The following is a 16,522-nucleotide window of genomic DNA, read 5'->3' on the forward strand; positions in this document are numbered from 1 at the left end:
GTGCTATAAAGGAGGTCTCTTAGGTCATGAATGGAACTAGTGTTCATTTTTATATTGGGGCACTGAAATAAACACAAGTTGATTTGCTTTAAAATAAAAAAATCAATCTCAATTCACTGCAGCAAGATCACATGAAACTCTGACTCAATGACTCACTAATGAAAGCAAAAGACCATTATACATTAAAACAAAAACAAACATCAAAGATCTCTCATGCTTATCTTAAAAGTGTGCAATGTTTGTGTAAACTCAAGAAGAGCCATCTTTACCAAACTGGATCATCACTAGTAAAGCTAAAGAACAGAAAGTAGAAAACTAAGCACCTACTTCATCTCTAAGTGCAAGAGGACATCCTCATGCAGAAACTTACAATGCAGGAAGACAAAGACACAACTTCAAGTAATATACCACAACTACGGAATTAAGGGAAGCAGTGGCTATATACAGATCACTATGAGCACAATAAACCTAAGAGACAGATTGACTCCATCAGCTATCTTCAAGAGAATCGTCTTATAACTAGAGACAGAATAGCAGTCACAAATCAGTGACAGTATTTCAGACACTACTGGCCAACCATTAATCTTTCAGCTGTATTCGCAAAAGAAGAGAAACAACAGGGTCTTTTCCAAACACAAATAATAACATATATTTTATAGGTACATCCCAAGTTACTTAAACCAGACTTGTTAAAAGTCCTGTTTACCCTCCTCCCATTATCCCATCTTTTCTCCCATTCTCCTGTCCAAGGACTCCTCTATCCAAGGTTGGACAGTACATGGTGTTTCCCCCAGCTTCCCTCATGCCTAATGTAGGGATTTCTTTTTTTACCTTTGGCTCACATTTTAATCTTAGGTACAACAATATTTCCCCCTTCCTACTTCCTCTTTTCATATTCCAGTTTTTGTCCAGTTACAGAAAAACTCTTCTTCCCTCTCTGTCAAAAATAGTAAAGCTCTAATCATAGCTTCTCAGCAAAGTGTAGAAAACACCATACATGCCAAATCCCACTCATAATTAAGTCATCCACAAAGGGAGCAGAGTTGTAATGTAAATTAAGGAAGAGTTTGTTATCGGAACAAAAGATCTCCGAGGGCAGGGATTTTGTCTATTTTGTTGGGCCTCCTGCCTGGAATGGAACCTTGCATATTAGAAGGCACTCAGTGAACACAAGAATAATTGGGGGGTAAAAGGAGGGTAGCCCACAGACTAAATACTATTAAGCTCTACTGAATTTTTTACCTCTCAGTGGGTTGGTAGCCTAAAGAAGTAAAAGTAACAAGAAGCCTCTCATATCTAAACTTGATCTCCCACACATTCTATCATTTAGAGTTGCTTTGAGTTTAATTATTTCCTCCTTGTAAGAGACTAGGAAGGGCCACCTGTGTTCAATAGATAGCACCAGTTCCTTAACTCAGAGTTGATTGCTTTAATCAGAAGAGGGAAAAAGAAAAACTCTTTGCCAAAATAGCTTAAGCACCCATGAGTAATATGGACACTCCTAGATTCTCCTATTCATAAGAACATCTATTAACCATCCCTTTTCAAAGTTAGGAGTGCACTTATACATACCTACACCAAGAAAATGCAATTATACTTAAGAATCAGTGACATTACCCTCAAGCTTTTAAAAGTTCTTCGAAATCTTTCAGAACTTCACAAATTTATCAAACCTACTTCTTCTCAGGTATGTACTATCTATCAAACAAACTCTATACACTTAGCTTTTTTCTTATATAACAAACTTGATTATACCTAATAACATAACCACATTTGACAACAGTTTTCCATGAAAGAAAAGGTTTTTCATGTTTCTTTCATACAAATGCATTTTCATTCACAGCCTATTTTGAAGTGGAGATTATTCTACACAGACAAAAAGCACCAGCAATACCAGACACAGGTCTTACCCTCCCTATATCACTACCAGTAATTGGTCCCATCTCTAAAAGTAAAACAAGTTCCTTAATATTAAATACAAGTCTTGCAATGTTCCTCTCTCATCTAAACTTCAGACCATGTTTTAGTAGATCTTCTTTTATTCAAAAGGATGCAAAACAAGTTTTCCAACTAGTATTATGTTTCTAAACTTTAAGATCTTTAATTTTCAAGAAATAAATCAATTTAAAGCCAATAAATATAATCTTGATATTTTAACATACTCCAAAAGAAAACTATGAATCCATTTTTAGCAAGTTACTATTAAACTACTTATTAAGTCATAAAAGCATTAAATTGGCAAACTATGCTTTAAATGTTACAAATCATGTTAAATGTCTAAATATATGAACAAGTTAAACTACTACAATTGATTGTTAAACTACTGGGTTCTTCAATAAGTTATTACAAAGGGTATCATATGTTAAGACATTGTAGATGTGGTCAGAAGTTAGCTGTAGTAAAAGAAAAAAAAAATTTACTTGAGAAATTCTGTGTCATGGCTTACCGTAATTCAGAGCAAAATGTTTACGTCTGTCATTAACATTAAACTTAAGAGGAAAAATAAAACACTTGAAAACTTAAAAATAAAAAAAAAGGTATGAACTACCACATGGTATTTGTTTCCTAGGTTGCTAGATGATACTAGAAACTAAATCTCAAAATCTTCATAACATCTGAGAAATGAAACTACAGTAGATAGACTACACTTTTGGAAAGCTTTATACCTTTATCAAGAATTCAGTGAAGACTTATTTTTATAACACTGATTCAACTACCTAATCAAATCACTCAAGTTAGTCTAAATGGTGGTGGTCTGGTCTGGGGACAAACCAGAGAGACAGAATGCTGAAAAGTGTAACTCAAGTCAAATCTAAACAAGGAGGTTAAATCACCTTAGAAATGTTTCATTTGAAAAAAAGATTCCAAAATGGCTAATCAGAGATATATGCATACTTAAATTAGTTTGAAAGATCAAAAGTTATTTTATTTTAAATCAATGTTTTGATGTAAAGTATACCAACAAAGACAAGAATAAAAAACAGATTATGAACCCCATGTATCTTTTTCTTCACCTATACTTGTTAGATCAGCTGCTAGAAGCTGATGACAAGCTCTGTTATTTTATAAATTTTATGACAGTCAAGCAAAAACTATAAAAATCAATATTCCCCAAATCAACACTATTTTACCTTCACTGTTTAGTTTGAGTACAGGATAGTGAGATGGGTAGTAATCCAGATTACACTTTTGGAGTTTTCTCAATTTCTAGGAATCTTACTCATATCCCCAATTAATCAATCCTCCTAATTCACACAGAGTGTGAAAAAATCATCAAAAATCCATATTCCCCAAAATTCTCTTACCACTCATTGTAATTTTAACCTAAGTATTACTTAAATAAATTTTCCTATTAGAATTTTGGAACTTAAAAAAATTTTAACTCTTAGGACTCTGATACTTCAGTTGTTTCCCTACTAATTTTTGCTTAAAATCAGTGAACTGTGAAAGGCATATTTCACAAAAAAGTAAAATGCCATGTATATTTTAATAAGTTAATTTTATTCACCTTATTAATATCTTATGAAGGACTACCGTAGAGTTCTATTTTAGTCACTTTCTATGCTAGATAATGTCAAAAAATACTTTTAAATAATTACATATAATATACAAATATTCATATAATGTAGATAATATGTGTAACTACCACCACTGAGTATGGGGGGGAACATTCACTCCCAGTAGCACGTGCAATAAAAGAAATGTTTACCAATCCATCTACAAGGACGTTTGCAATCTTTCCACCACTGGCTCAGCCAGTTTTCAATGAAACTCCACAATCGCTAAACAATACTATGGCAAATTCTACTCTTCCACGAATGCCAAGAGATAGTGTATCAGCATCACATCAAGAGATAGTGTATCAGCGTCACATTTTAATTCAAAAAACTCCATAAAAAAAGTACGTTATAAGAAAATAAACTTTCAACGACAGCCACTTTTTCTGACCTCGTCAACCTGTGAATGAGGCGTTCTTAGAAGCACAGATATTTTAGACACTATACCATTCCTTCAAATGATGTACTCTTAAGGGATTTGGTAATTACATGTGAATTACTAACATAAGCTAATATTTACTGACCTATCAGATAAACTGAAAAGGCTTTCACCTGTTCCTGGAGTCTTTATAGAAATCACACCCAGTATAAGAAAACAGGTGTTGAAAGCTCTGATGGTCACATCTCAGAGAATAATCACAACATGAACAAATCCAAAGGGTAATGTCCAAGAAACTGGGGAAATCTTAACTAATGGGTATGAAAGATCAAATAAAAATACTATTCCATGCTGACAGTGCAACATAAACACTGCAGAAACTGTAGTAAGACTTTTTATGAGAGCAAAAATAAATGAAAAGGAGAAAACACAAACAACCATTAAAAAAAAAAAAAAAAGATAAGACACTGAGAGAAGGTAAGAAGCACAGTAAAAATCAGGATTATCCCTGAAAGAAAATCTGTTGACTAACAAAATCTGTTCTAAATACTAAATAAAAGTTCTATTGAAACAACCCATTGTCCATTCAAGAAGCCTACAAAATTATTCCTTTAAGAAATTACCATTTCAGGGCTTCCCTGGTGGCACAGTGGTTAAGAATCCACCTGCCAATGCAGGGGACACGGGTTCGAGCCCTGGTCTGGGAGGATCCCACATGCCGCGGAGCAACTAAGCCCGTGTGCCACAACTACTGAGCCTGAGCTCTAGAGCCCGCGAGCCACAACTACTGAGCCCACGTGCCTAGAGCACCTGCTCCGCAACAAGAGAAGCCACCGCAATGAGAAGCCTGCACACCGCAACGAAGTGTAGCCCCCGCTCGCCGCAACTAGAGAAAGCCCATGGGCAGCAACAAAGACCCAACGCAGCCAAAAATAAATAAATTAAAGAAATAAATTTAAAAAAAAAAGAAATTACCATTTTAATAGTAAAACTGCAACTATATCTTTTTAAAAGGCTATACACTTGGAAAAGACTACTATAATAATTAGAATAACTTGCCTCACCATTTATTTAGAAATGCTCTATTTAAAAGTAGGCCAACAATAGGAACTTTGCTATTGCACAACAGAGAAAGTAAATGAAATAATGTCTATTAACATTCAGTGTTGATAGCATGTTTCTCCATCTCCTAGAACATACTGATTTACGCTAACCTGAACAATTTACCACTTCTACATCCATGCAGTAGCTCAAATAAAATGAGTTCCTGTGTTAATCCCACAGTAAACCTCGGTAATTCTCACATCACAGTAGTTGTAAACGTTTGTTAACAGAAAAAGAATGTTTTTCCCAAAATAGCTACATAACTCTTAAGACTACTCAAATTCCTAAATAATCCTTTTTACAAGACTCCCGCCAACTTTATTTTGATACATTAAACGTGGAGGCTATTTTAAAAGGTATTTAACAGTGACTTCATCAAAAGAGCTTCCTAGTTGTTCTCATAATGTCTTTTTTCTAAAGTTTTCAAGTTGTTTTTAAGCCAACTTGAATAGTGATGAATGTGAGCCGCTATCAAAACGCTTAAGAAGCATTCTGCCAAACAAGATGGGCAAATGTTCTAGATCTGCTCAATCTGACATTAGAGGTCATGCAACTTGAAAAATGAAATAACTATTTCCAACACTCATTGAGCCCTTCATTTTAAAAATAACTTAAGGGCTATTTCCACACTCTACATTTAATAATACAATTTCTTAAAAAGGATGTTAGGCTCGCTGAAATCAAAAACTGATCTGCCACTTAAAGCTGGTGAGTCTATTCTTAATGGGCCTCTGGTAGATTTGGGATACTGACGATAGCAGTTTCATTTAAGAACTTTACTAGTAAAAAGAATGACATCCGAAAAGGACTGCTGGGGAAGGCAGGGAAGAGAAGACCGGAGTCTCCTAAGAGAAAGAGAAACGATTTAACTAAAGTCGCTAAGGAGGAAGGAGGTGGTGAGACGCGTAGACAGAAGAGCGAGAAAGAAGATTTAACGAGGAAGTGAAATGGAGCGCAGAGGAGGGCAGAAGCTAATGAGGAAACAAATGGGAAAAGGTAGTGTTTTCAAACAGGCATGCACCAGGAAGGGACGAGTTACGGCCTGGAGTAGCCCCAGTGCTTTCAGGTGAAAGAGATGCTCGCAGAGAACAGGGACAAGCAGTTTACTTCCAGGCTTTGGAGCAAACTAAAATTCCCTGCCCCGAGCCTCTCCCAGCCTCGGCCGAGCGCGGAGGCGGCGGCTGGGGAAGGGGCCTAGCCAGGAGCCAGGCCCGGCGTTCCGCTCCTCTGGGCTCCGCGGCCGAGGGAAAGAGGCGAGGATTAGGCGGGGAGAGGTCCCGGCCGCAGCTCGGCGGCACCCCGAAAACGGTCCGGGGCCTCGGCGGTGCCCGCGAGCCGTTTCCCCTGCGGCGGGGCGCCCAGCGGCCTTACCTGGGGCGAGGGAGGGAGGCGAGGTCTAGGGCGTCCGCTCGCGCCCGCCGCAGAATCCCCCTGCTGCACTCAGCCCAGGCTTCCAACGGAGGCGCGACCCTGGCTCAGCCGCCGCTTCCCCCTCGGGGTCTTGGCCACCGCCTCCGCCGCCTCCGGGGCTGTTTACACCGTTGGGCCCCGCACGCCGCCGCCGCCGCCGCTGCCGCCTTCTCTCCACCCTAGCGCCGTTGCCGATTCGGCCGCCGCCACCTCCTCCGCCGCAGCCTCGTCTCTCTGGAGCATCTTCCAGCCACCGAACCCTGAGAAACAGAGACTCCAGCCGCGCCGGCAGGAAACTCCCCCGCAACTGCTAGGGGGACGAAGCGGTCAGAGCACCGGCGGCTTTTCCGCCATTGAGCAGCAGCCGCTCCGCTCCTTCTGCAACCCCCCTCCCCGCACCCTGTCCTTCCCCGCCCCTCGGCGAGCCCCGCCCCCAGCTCCCACCCATTGGGACGCCGCGCGGTATCTCGCTGTACCCGGTTTGCTGGACGGCCCATCAATCACCGCCCTCCCTCCCAGTCCCGCAGCCCCTGTGCCGCCGTCCTTAGTTTTCCCCGCCCACAATGCCCCGCCTCTGGGTTCCTAATTTCCCATTGGGCATCAGTGACCACCTTCAATTGGCAAGGTCAACTATCCATCAAACACCGCCCACTGAGTGAGACCCAACCCTTCATTACCCTTTACTTCATTCAGCCCCGCCTCTGCTATACCTCCGGACGTCAGGGACCAACCCACCCTAACAACCATACGTAGAGACCGTCGTCAATCAAATAACGCCCACCTGCGCTCCGCCTCTCAAAGCCCGAGTCCTAGCGATAGTCTTTTCTTATTGGTATAAAGGGTGGCCCGAACTCTCAATCATTGGCTTTCTCTACATGTCCGTCACGGAACCAATTTCCAAGTCCGTCACACCGGCTTTTTTTTAAATGAACGCGCAAAAGGCGGGGAAGTATTCGAAAAGCGATTGGCTACTCTTCGGAAACGGTCAAACCCAGAGTCTATGCGGAGCCTTCTCGTTCTGTGAGGACCATGTCCCTTTATTTTTGACCTCTAAGCCTCGCGTAAAACAAACGCCATAAAGGAGCCAGCGGGCTGTCCAATTATAGGTGTGGAGGCCTAGTCCCACCCGGAATTGCAGGGGGTTGGCTGCTGATTGGCAAACAAAGTCCTACTAGGCCCTCATTGGAGGATATAAACGCCTCTCTTAGACGTCGAGACGGGAAGGGAAGGCGCAGGCGAGGACAAGAAGCGATCTAGGGAGAGGCGGTTGTTTTGCTTTAGCCAGCGGGTGGGGCGCACGCGGGAGAGGGAACCTCGGCAGGCAGGGCTCTGGGGGAGGTGTTGCGGGGAGGGGAAAGGCCCGGATGCTCCCTAACAATGAAATCATCGCCGACCAATCAGAGCAGCTGAACTGGGATACCTGCCTAACCTGTCCCCAGAAGCGAAGAAAATGAGTTAGAGAGCGGGAAATTGGGGTGTCAGGAGAGGACAAAAAGCGACGTGAGAAAATCAGACAGGCGATCCCTTCAGGAGGATTCTGTGCTGTTAGGGGTTATTTTTATTCCTTCTCGGCCCGCACTGGCATTCAGCCCTTGACATTTCCGTGTTTTGTTTCTTAGTCAACGTTGATTTTAGAAACTCTTGGCCTAGTCTTTGACATTCGTTCGCTCCACAGTTATTGAACGCCTGCTATTTGCCAGGCACTGTACGGAGAGCTGAAGTACAAAAATAAATTAGGTATAAGATGATGGGTGCTATAACTGAAACGTGGTGACGATGAAGTAAAGGATCTCCTGTGAGTAAGTTTACGGAGGAAGGCTTCACAAAGATACAGGATTAGTCTAGAATGAATGACTCAATAGGAGGATGAGGGAAGTGGACTTAATTCTTCCAGCAACTGAATTAGACTAAAAGGTACTGCCAGGTTAATCTGCCCCTCCTCCACCCCCAGCAAAAGAATGATAACTAGAGTGTAATGAAGGCATTCTAGTACCTTAAGATACATTTTTTTTTTAATGAAAATTCCCTGAAAGAGAATTTAAACCTTATTCACACTTTGGTGTAAATTGGTTTGGGTAGACAATTTAAGCTAAGATCCAACAGAGTGCTGTTCAGCTTAAGGGCTGTCAGTGTTTGGGGGAGAAGGGCAAATTTAAGAATAGGGCAGTTGTCCTAGCCATGGTGAGGATGGCAGAAAAAAAGACTTGATTGCAATTCAGATTTCTTGATCTACTCAAGTTTGTGTAAGGACAGTGTTTCTTACAGCATGGTGGCTAGACCACCAGCATCAGAATCACCTGGGGTGCAGATTCCTGGGTCCACTCACATCTATAATATCAGGGACTCTGGGGACAAGACTTAGTTGAATTTTTAAACAATTCCCCAAGGTGGTTTTTATGAACACCAAAGATTGAGACCTTCTAGCATAGGTAATGAAGACACCGTAAACTAAAATTCAGTTTCCCTACTTCTGCACCTTGGGAAGACAAATAATAAGAAAAAGAAGTAGGCCCATTTAGATTTTGCCTCTCCCTTGTCCCCTTTATTATCAGCATGGGATCATACAGTTCTCAGGAAATATTTCTTCAATGACTTATAGAATCTGTTTCTTTAAATCATACTCCTTTGCCTGACACACCTTATATAGGGGTAAGGGAATCTAGGATCCCAGCTTCCAAACAGGAATCAAGCTAAAGATCATAAAAATGGAGACCTCTAGGGACCCTTGTCTTGAGAATCCAAGCAGCCGCAAAGGGCATCAGAGAATTTTCGTGGTCTGCTTGATGTCCTTCTCACTTTCCCTTGGTTGACCTCAAAATTAATACAAAGCACAATCATTTAGGTGGGCTCATCATGCATTCTTTCATTCACTAAAAATAAGGATGTTTTGAATACTGTTCTAGGTGCTGAGAATATAACAGGGATCAAAAAGATTTTACGTTAACTTTGTTATATACTTTATCTAATTAAAACACTAAACCAATAGAGAAGGTCCAAGAAGATTCACAAAATTGATGTGTACCATTATAACATACAATGTGTCAGAAACATCGAGTACCATCATAGTGGGCTCTGCTACAAACTAGCTATGTGGCTTCAGCTAGGAACTAAGCTATCTTCAGCTAGTCAACAAGCCTTGGTTTGCTCTTCTGTAAAATAGGAATCATAACATCTTCCAAAGTCAGATGAAGAGCTTTTGACACTCTCAGTAATAATACAAAGCACTCCCCAATACATAATTTAAAATGGAAATAATACTAAACGTAATGTAGAAAAGGTTCTAATTTTTCCAATGTTGACTATAGTATTCTCAAGTTCTTTTTTAAATAAGACATCAGATATCAATTTTTTCCAAATTTGGGTGCCCCAGTTTTGCTGGGACACTAAGCCCACACTTGGTAATCCAGTGCTGCCTACTTCACGTGACTATTTTAAAGATTAAATGGGATATGGTATATAATAGCACCAAATACAGTGCCTGTCACAGTTCAATCAGAATCTTTATATGTCATAGAGAAGAAGTTTCATTTATTCATTCAGCATATTTATGTGCCTGTTATATGCAGATGAGTATATTCTCTGACAAGGAGCTTCAGAATCAAACTTCAAGTAGTCTGATTTGAGCAAATTGATCCTCTCCCTTCTTAACCACTGGAAATATTCCACTAATAAACCTGTTTTCTTCACTTAAAAAAAATTTCACCAGCTCCACTCTACAAATGTTTACTAAGCGTTCACTGTGAATCAGCTACTATGGTAGGTGATAGGCATTGCTGCCCACGTGGAATTAATTAACTGATATTGTGGTATAATAAGAAATATATATTTGGTCTTCATCCATAGTTTTGCAGCTATGTTTCTGTTTTATCTATGCACAGATGAAAATAAAATCAAGCAGAGGCAAAACCAAGAAATCTTTGCAGATACCAGTAGGTCCTCAACGCACCTAGCTCTTTCCCAAGCCATTAAAGACCTTAGGCTCTGAGACACCAGGGCTTCACAGCTTTCTAACTTCCATTAAGATCAAGTGGATCTGGTGCCATGGATGATACTTTAACTGAAGTTTATCCCTAAGGTCATGTAACTCTCAAAGGTTGCATTAATCAGAGTCTGGCAAGAAACAGATGGTGCAACCAAATTAGGAATTTTGAGGAGAGTGTAATAATGGGACTATTTTTAAAGATGCAGGCAGGGTAGAGATAAATCATGAAGTCTAATCCCCTCAGGCTAGTAATAGGGAAGCATGGTATCATCTCTATTCCTGAAGGGATGAGAGTAGGAAGGGCTTCCAGAAACCTGTACCTGGAGAGCGTTGTATGCAGAGGGTTCCGTGACAAGAACTCTGACTTGTGGTGAAGGACAAAGTAAGCCCTCCTCAAGTAGGGGATAAATACCCCAGCCTCACTCTCCTCCCTCCCTTTGATCTCCCACAGGTGCTACCCATTGGCCAAACCCAACTGGAGCCTGTTGATGCTATCCATATAGGTCACAGAACAAGATGGAGAAATGGAGGGACAGCTGGATGTCTAGAGGGACACCAAGAGATATCCAACACACATATATTTGAAGACAACAAGCACACACATATCATTTATTTCTAATTATAGAATTCGTCTTTTTCCGTAGCTGAAGAAAATTCAAATCATAAAACAAAGAAGAAAAATTTTAGAAGAAATCCCTAAATCAAAGATCTCAAAGTATGGTCTGAGGACCCCTGAGGGTCTACAAGGTCAAAACTATTTTCACAATGATATTAAGACATTCTTTGCCTGTTTCACTCCTGTTCTTTCACAAGAATACAGTGGAGCTTTCCAGGGGCTATATAACATGTGCTGTTGCAACATACTGAATGCAAAAGCAAATACAGATTCCAACTGTCTTTTTTCTTTTTTTTAACTGGGATTTTTTTTTTTTTTTTTTTTTTTTGGCTGTGTTGGGTCTTTGTTGCTGCATGTGGGCTTTCTCTAGTTGCAGCGAGCGGCGGCTACTCTTCGTTGTGGTGCACGAGCTTCTCGTTGCAGTGGCTTCTCTTGTTGCGGAGCACGGGCTCTAGGCAGGCGGACTTTAGTAGTTGTGGCTCACGGGCTCTAGAGTGCAGGCTCAGTAGTTGTGGCACATGGGCTGAGTTGCTCCGCAGCATGTGGGATCTTCCCGGACCAGGGATCGAACCTGTGTCCCCTGCATTGGCAGGCGGATTCTTATCCATGGTGCCACCAGGGAAGCCCCTCCAACTGTCTTTTATTAAGCCAGAGTTTAAAGAGATTGGCAAAAATATAAGACAATGTCTCCTTCCTCACTAATATTTTTGTTATTATTATAGAAAATAGTGATGTGTCACCAAAAAATGCTATTTCTGTAACATATACTATAAATTGATAAATATTTTTAAATTTCTCAGTTTTAATTTCTAGTATAATAAATATTTATAGATATAACCCACACAGACAAAAGCTCTTTGGGTACTCAATAGTTTATAAGAGTGCAAAGGGATACTGACATCAGACTGTTTGAGAACTGCTCTAAATCATACTCCACCTAGGGCTAGCTCCAACGGTAAGCCAGTGTTAGTCAGTTTAATGAGCTGAGGAGTAGGAGGATGGGAAGAAAAGGATGACCCAGAAGCTAATATGCCTGCCTCCCTTCTCTCCACTCTCTTTTCTTCCCCTTTACCTATTTTTAAGCCTTTTCAGATTTCCTCTCCCTATTGAATCCCTGTAGCACTTTGCTGCTGCAATCCTACAGCACTTATCCTATTCTACCTCACATTTTAATTATTTAGGTAATTTATTATTCCAACATGCTACCCTGTCTGAAGGACACGTGTATGAGCACATGTGTGCACACACACACATACACACACATCCCCAGTGAGAAGTTCTTAACCTGAGGTCCACAGAGTCCAAGGGGATTGAATTCACAAGTTTATGAATTTGGATGGGAAAAAAGTTACACATTTATTTTTATTAACCTCTAACTGAAACTTAGCCTTTCTTTCTTATGAATGTAGACAACAAACCACAGTAGCAGTAACCGTACTGTGACTTTATCATCGTCATAGATTGCTGATCTCTTTATATCACATTAGAGTTGTTACAGAGCTCTCGAAATATTTACAATCAACACTATTTTGAAATTACAGGAATTATTAGACTCACCACTAGATCTTGTTATTTATTCATAAAGAAACATATATATTACTGTATCACAAATTTGCTTCTTTAATAGTTTGATGACTATTTCAATATAATTGGTTTCCTTTGAAATCTTATGAACTCTGTTTTATGTATTTTAAAACATTATCCTGGGAAGGGATCCACAGGATTCACCAAAGGAACCCTTTGCAAAAAAAAAAAAAAAAAAAAGAAAGAAAAGATAAACTCTGAGGAGTAATAACCCCTGCTGAGACAGTAATCTCCATTTCAGCAAAGACGTTATTTCTTTTGTTGTACATTGTACACAGTGGCTGCTCAATAATCACTTATTATAATTGAATTCGGGGTATCTCGAGTGGTTCACTGGATGATTTCCCCTTCCTCAGTGCCACTCTGCCAAGGCTGGGCTGGCCCTACCCTGCCTCCTCTGAAGAGAGGAAGTTGATCAAGCTCTCGCCATCCTGCATGCAATCCCCACAGCCTTGGAGGCCAAAGCTGGCTGCCTCAGAGCTAGCTGCGCCTCTGTGTTTTAAAGTGAGTGTCATGCATAAGAGATCATTGAGATTATGGTTACAACACAGGGGGTGTTATCAGAAACACTTTTCACTTGGAGCCCAGTGATATAAATTCTGCAAAACTACAAAATGTTTAAACATGCTTGGCTGTAGAAAACTACTATCAGGCATTTATGTTGAGCATTTATGCCCAAACTCATTTACATTATTCATTTGCTTTGTTATATTTTGTTTTCTTTTTTACAGTAAACTGTACATTTCTGCCAACTTTTCATCTTTTGCTTCTTGGTAGCACTTCCATTTGCTTATGCAATCTGGTAGTTTGCTCATGTTTCAGAAACCTAAAGGGAAACATTGGGCTACTTTTCCCTTATTTTTCTTCCACACCTGCAAGTACTCCTTTCCTGTTTACCTTGTCTGAAAGCTCTTTATCTCCTGCTATTAAAGCTGGATATGAGTGCTGATCTTGAGAATCTAAGCAGACTTTGAGGATGAAGCAGTCATCAAGGTGATGAGCACAGGAGTAAAGTCACAGGTTGGTTACATTAGCAACAAGTATGGAGGGATGTAGTTGTAAGAAGACTCTCAAATGAAAAATTCATGATGAAAGGGACATGCCGGACTTGAATGCTGTTAGTTTAAAATGTTTCATAATAAGGCCCACATTTAATGTCCTTTAGATAAAGGCCTTATGTTTCTGGAAAACAGCAGAGACCCCAGCAGTTAGATAACTGGTCCAGAGGCAGGTATCTTATCAGGACCTGGCCACAGAAAGATTGAAGATCAGGGTTGAGAAATTCAGGCTCTGAGGCCAAGTAGAAATGGTGACAGGAGAGGAAGCCAGAGAATCCGAGAATAGCCAGAGGAGATCAGCAGCAGAAATGAATGGAAACCGAACCAGTGAGAGGCCAAACTAGGGCTTCTTATATTTTCCCTGCCTGGGACCAGAACTTGTCTCAAAGTCCCAGAGTGGGTTCAAACCTTAGACAAGGGTTAAGGAAGGTACAAGGCCGCAGAGGGGCTGGGGAAGCAAGGACAGGAAGTCCCTTCCGAGTGAGAGTTTCCAGAGTCTCCATGGTTGGTTTTTGTTTTGCTTTGTCTCTCAAAAATTTTCATTAGGGAAATTTTCAGACACACACAAAAATAGACAGTGATATTATATAACGAACCCCATGTACCTACCACATAGCTTAAACAGTTCTCAACATTTGGACTATATTGCTTCAACCATCCTTCCCCTCAAGTTTCAGTTTTTAGCCCTCTGATTTCTATACCATCTTCCTCAGAAATTTGTCCCATTCTTGTGACTCCGGCTACTGCCTCAGTGAATCTGAGCCCCAAATGTGGAACACAAGCCCCTTCCTTTGATGAACCTCACTTAGTTGATGTATAGGGGGAGGTTTAGTTACCCTCCAGCCCCAGAGATTAATCTTGGTTAGTCTAAACTATCTATGATAATTTCATTCCCCTTAGGGTGATTTGGTTTAGGAATGTGCATGTGATGCAAATCAGGCTAGCTAGTGACACTTGAGGGGCAAGAGGCAGGAAACAGGGTGGGGTGGGGGGAGGGGGGTACTCTTATAAGGGACCGTGAAAAAGGCATGCTCTTCTTTTGTTGGAGCCAAACTGCCTGCAGTTGTATCTCAGTGATGCCACTCACTAGCTAGGTAACTCTGAACAAGTTACATAACTTCCACACCTCAATTTTCTTATCTGTAAAATAGGATGATAGAACCAATTCACAGGGTTGTTGTAAGGAACAAAGGAATTAATATACGTAAAGTGTTTAGAACAGTATCTGGCTTATCAAAAGTGTGAAGTAGGGACTTCCCTGGTGGCACAGTGGTTAAGAATCTGCCTGCCAATGCAGGGGACGTGGGTTCGAGCCCTGGTCCAGGATGATCCCACATGCCGTGGAACAACTAAGCCCGTGCACCACAACTACTGAGCCTGCACTCTAGAGCCCGCGAGCCACAACTACTGAAGCCTGTGCGCCTACAGCCCATGCTCCACAACAAGAGAAGCCAACGCAATGAGAAGCCCGTACACAGCAACGCAAGAGTAGCCCCCCCTCACCGCAATTAGAGAAAGCCGGCACGCAGCAACGAAGACCCAATGCAGCCAAATAAATAAATAAATAAAAGTGTGAAGTAAATTTTAGCTATTATTATTATTTTGTAAGGATGTGATGCTTGGAGCTGTGGCAGCAATTTGTGACTATGGAGGGGCAAGCTTGAGGAGAAAGACCAGCTCACTGCGCATGAGAGGAAATGTAGAAAGGACCTTAATCACTGATGTCAAGCTACTGAGTTAAACAACCTTGGAATCATTCTATCCCTGAATTTCTCAATAAAGGAGAGAATAATTTTCCTTATTATATGTCTCTTTGGTTGAATTTTCTATTATTCATAGCTCAAAGCATCCTAATTGATACATATGCCCCAAATAAGATTTCTTTTCCCCAAAGCTTGCTCAAGTTTATTGCCTCTTTCAAGGCACTGCGATTTCCCCATTCAGTCTTCTATATAATTCCCCATATCTAGCCAGTTTTGTCAATGTTTTTATAGTATGTGTTTTTTTGTTTTTTTATAAATTTATTTATTTATTTATTTATTTTTGGCTGTGTTGGGTCTGTGGTGCTGTGCGCAGGCTTTCTCTAGTTGTGGCGAGCAGGGGCTACTCTTGCGTTGCTGTGTGCGGGCTTCTCATTGCGTTGGCTTCTCTTGTTGCAGAGCACGGGCTCTAGGTGCACAGGCTTCTGTAGTTGTGGCACGTGGGCTCAGTGGTTGTGGCTTGCGGGCTCTAGAGCACAGGCTCAATAGTTGTGGTGCACAGGCTTAGTTGCTCTGCGGCATGTGGGATCTTCCCAGGCCTGGGCTTGAACCCGTGTCCCTTGCATTGGCAGGCAGATTCTTAACCACTGCGCCACCAGGGAAGCCCTTATCAATGTTTCTTTCAACTTTTTCTTTCTCTCCATTAACAAAGTTACTGTTACTGGCAAAACAAAAAATAGTGCAGTTAATGCCTGAAATAGCCCTTATGAGAAGTGAGGGGCTCATATAATGTAAAAATTGGTCATGGCCATCTCTGTCTTATTTACAGAATCTAGCACATAGTGGGTATTCAATATCTATTTGCTGAATGAATGAATGGAGGGATGGATGAGGCATTTTCCAAGTGAATATTTTTCAGTGAATAATTTTTCAGAGAAAGAAATTTTCCTCTGCCAAATAAGTTTGTTTATTTGATTAACCATTAAATAAAGTTGCTCCAGGACTTCTCAGAGCCTTCTATACGCTTCTATGCGTTAAGAATCAAGAGGAGACACTACTGCTCAGTGCTTCCCTAACTTAATTGACTAGAGAGGCATTTGTTTTCCAGTCACCATTTTCTGGAGTTCCACAG

The 16,522-nt window shown here is 41.0% G+C and overlaps 1 protein-coding gene across 4 annotated transcripts in view; it reads right to left on the reverse strand.

The window, feature by feature from the left end:
- Positions 1 to 6,840, reverse strand: part of PPM1B (protein phosphatase, Mg2+/Mn2+ dependent 1B) — an 80,374-nt gene extending 73,534 nt beyond the window's left edge. For all 4 annotated transcript variants that reach the window (XM_082427806.1, XM_082427808.1, XM_082427807.1 and 1 more), the window contains exon 1: positions 6,412 to 6,840. The gene's annotated coding sequence lies outside the window, so the exon portion shown is untranslated. The remainder of the gene's footprint in view (positions 1 to 6,411) is intronic.
- Between the last annotated feature and the right edge of the window lie 9,682 nt (positions 6,841 to 16,522).

This window comes from Balaenoptera physalus (assembly GCF_965194825.1).
Source record: "Balaenoptera physalus genome assembly, chromosome: 15".
In the NCBI taxonomy this organism is placed as follows: Eukaryota; Metazoa; Chordata; class Mammalia; order Artiodactyla; family Balaenopteridae; genus Balaenoptera; species Balaenoptera physalus.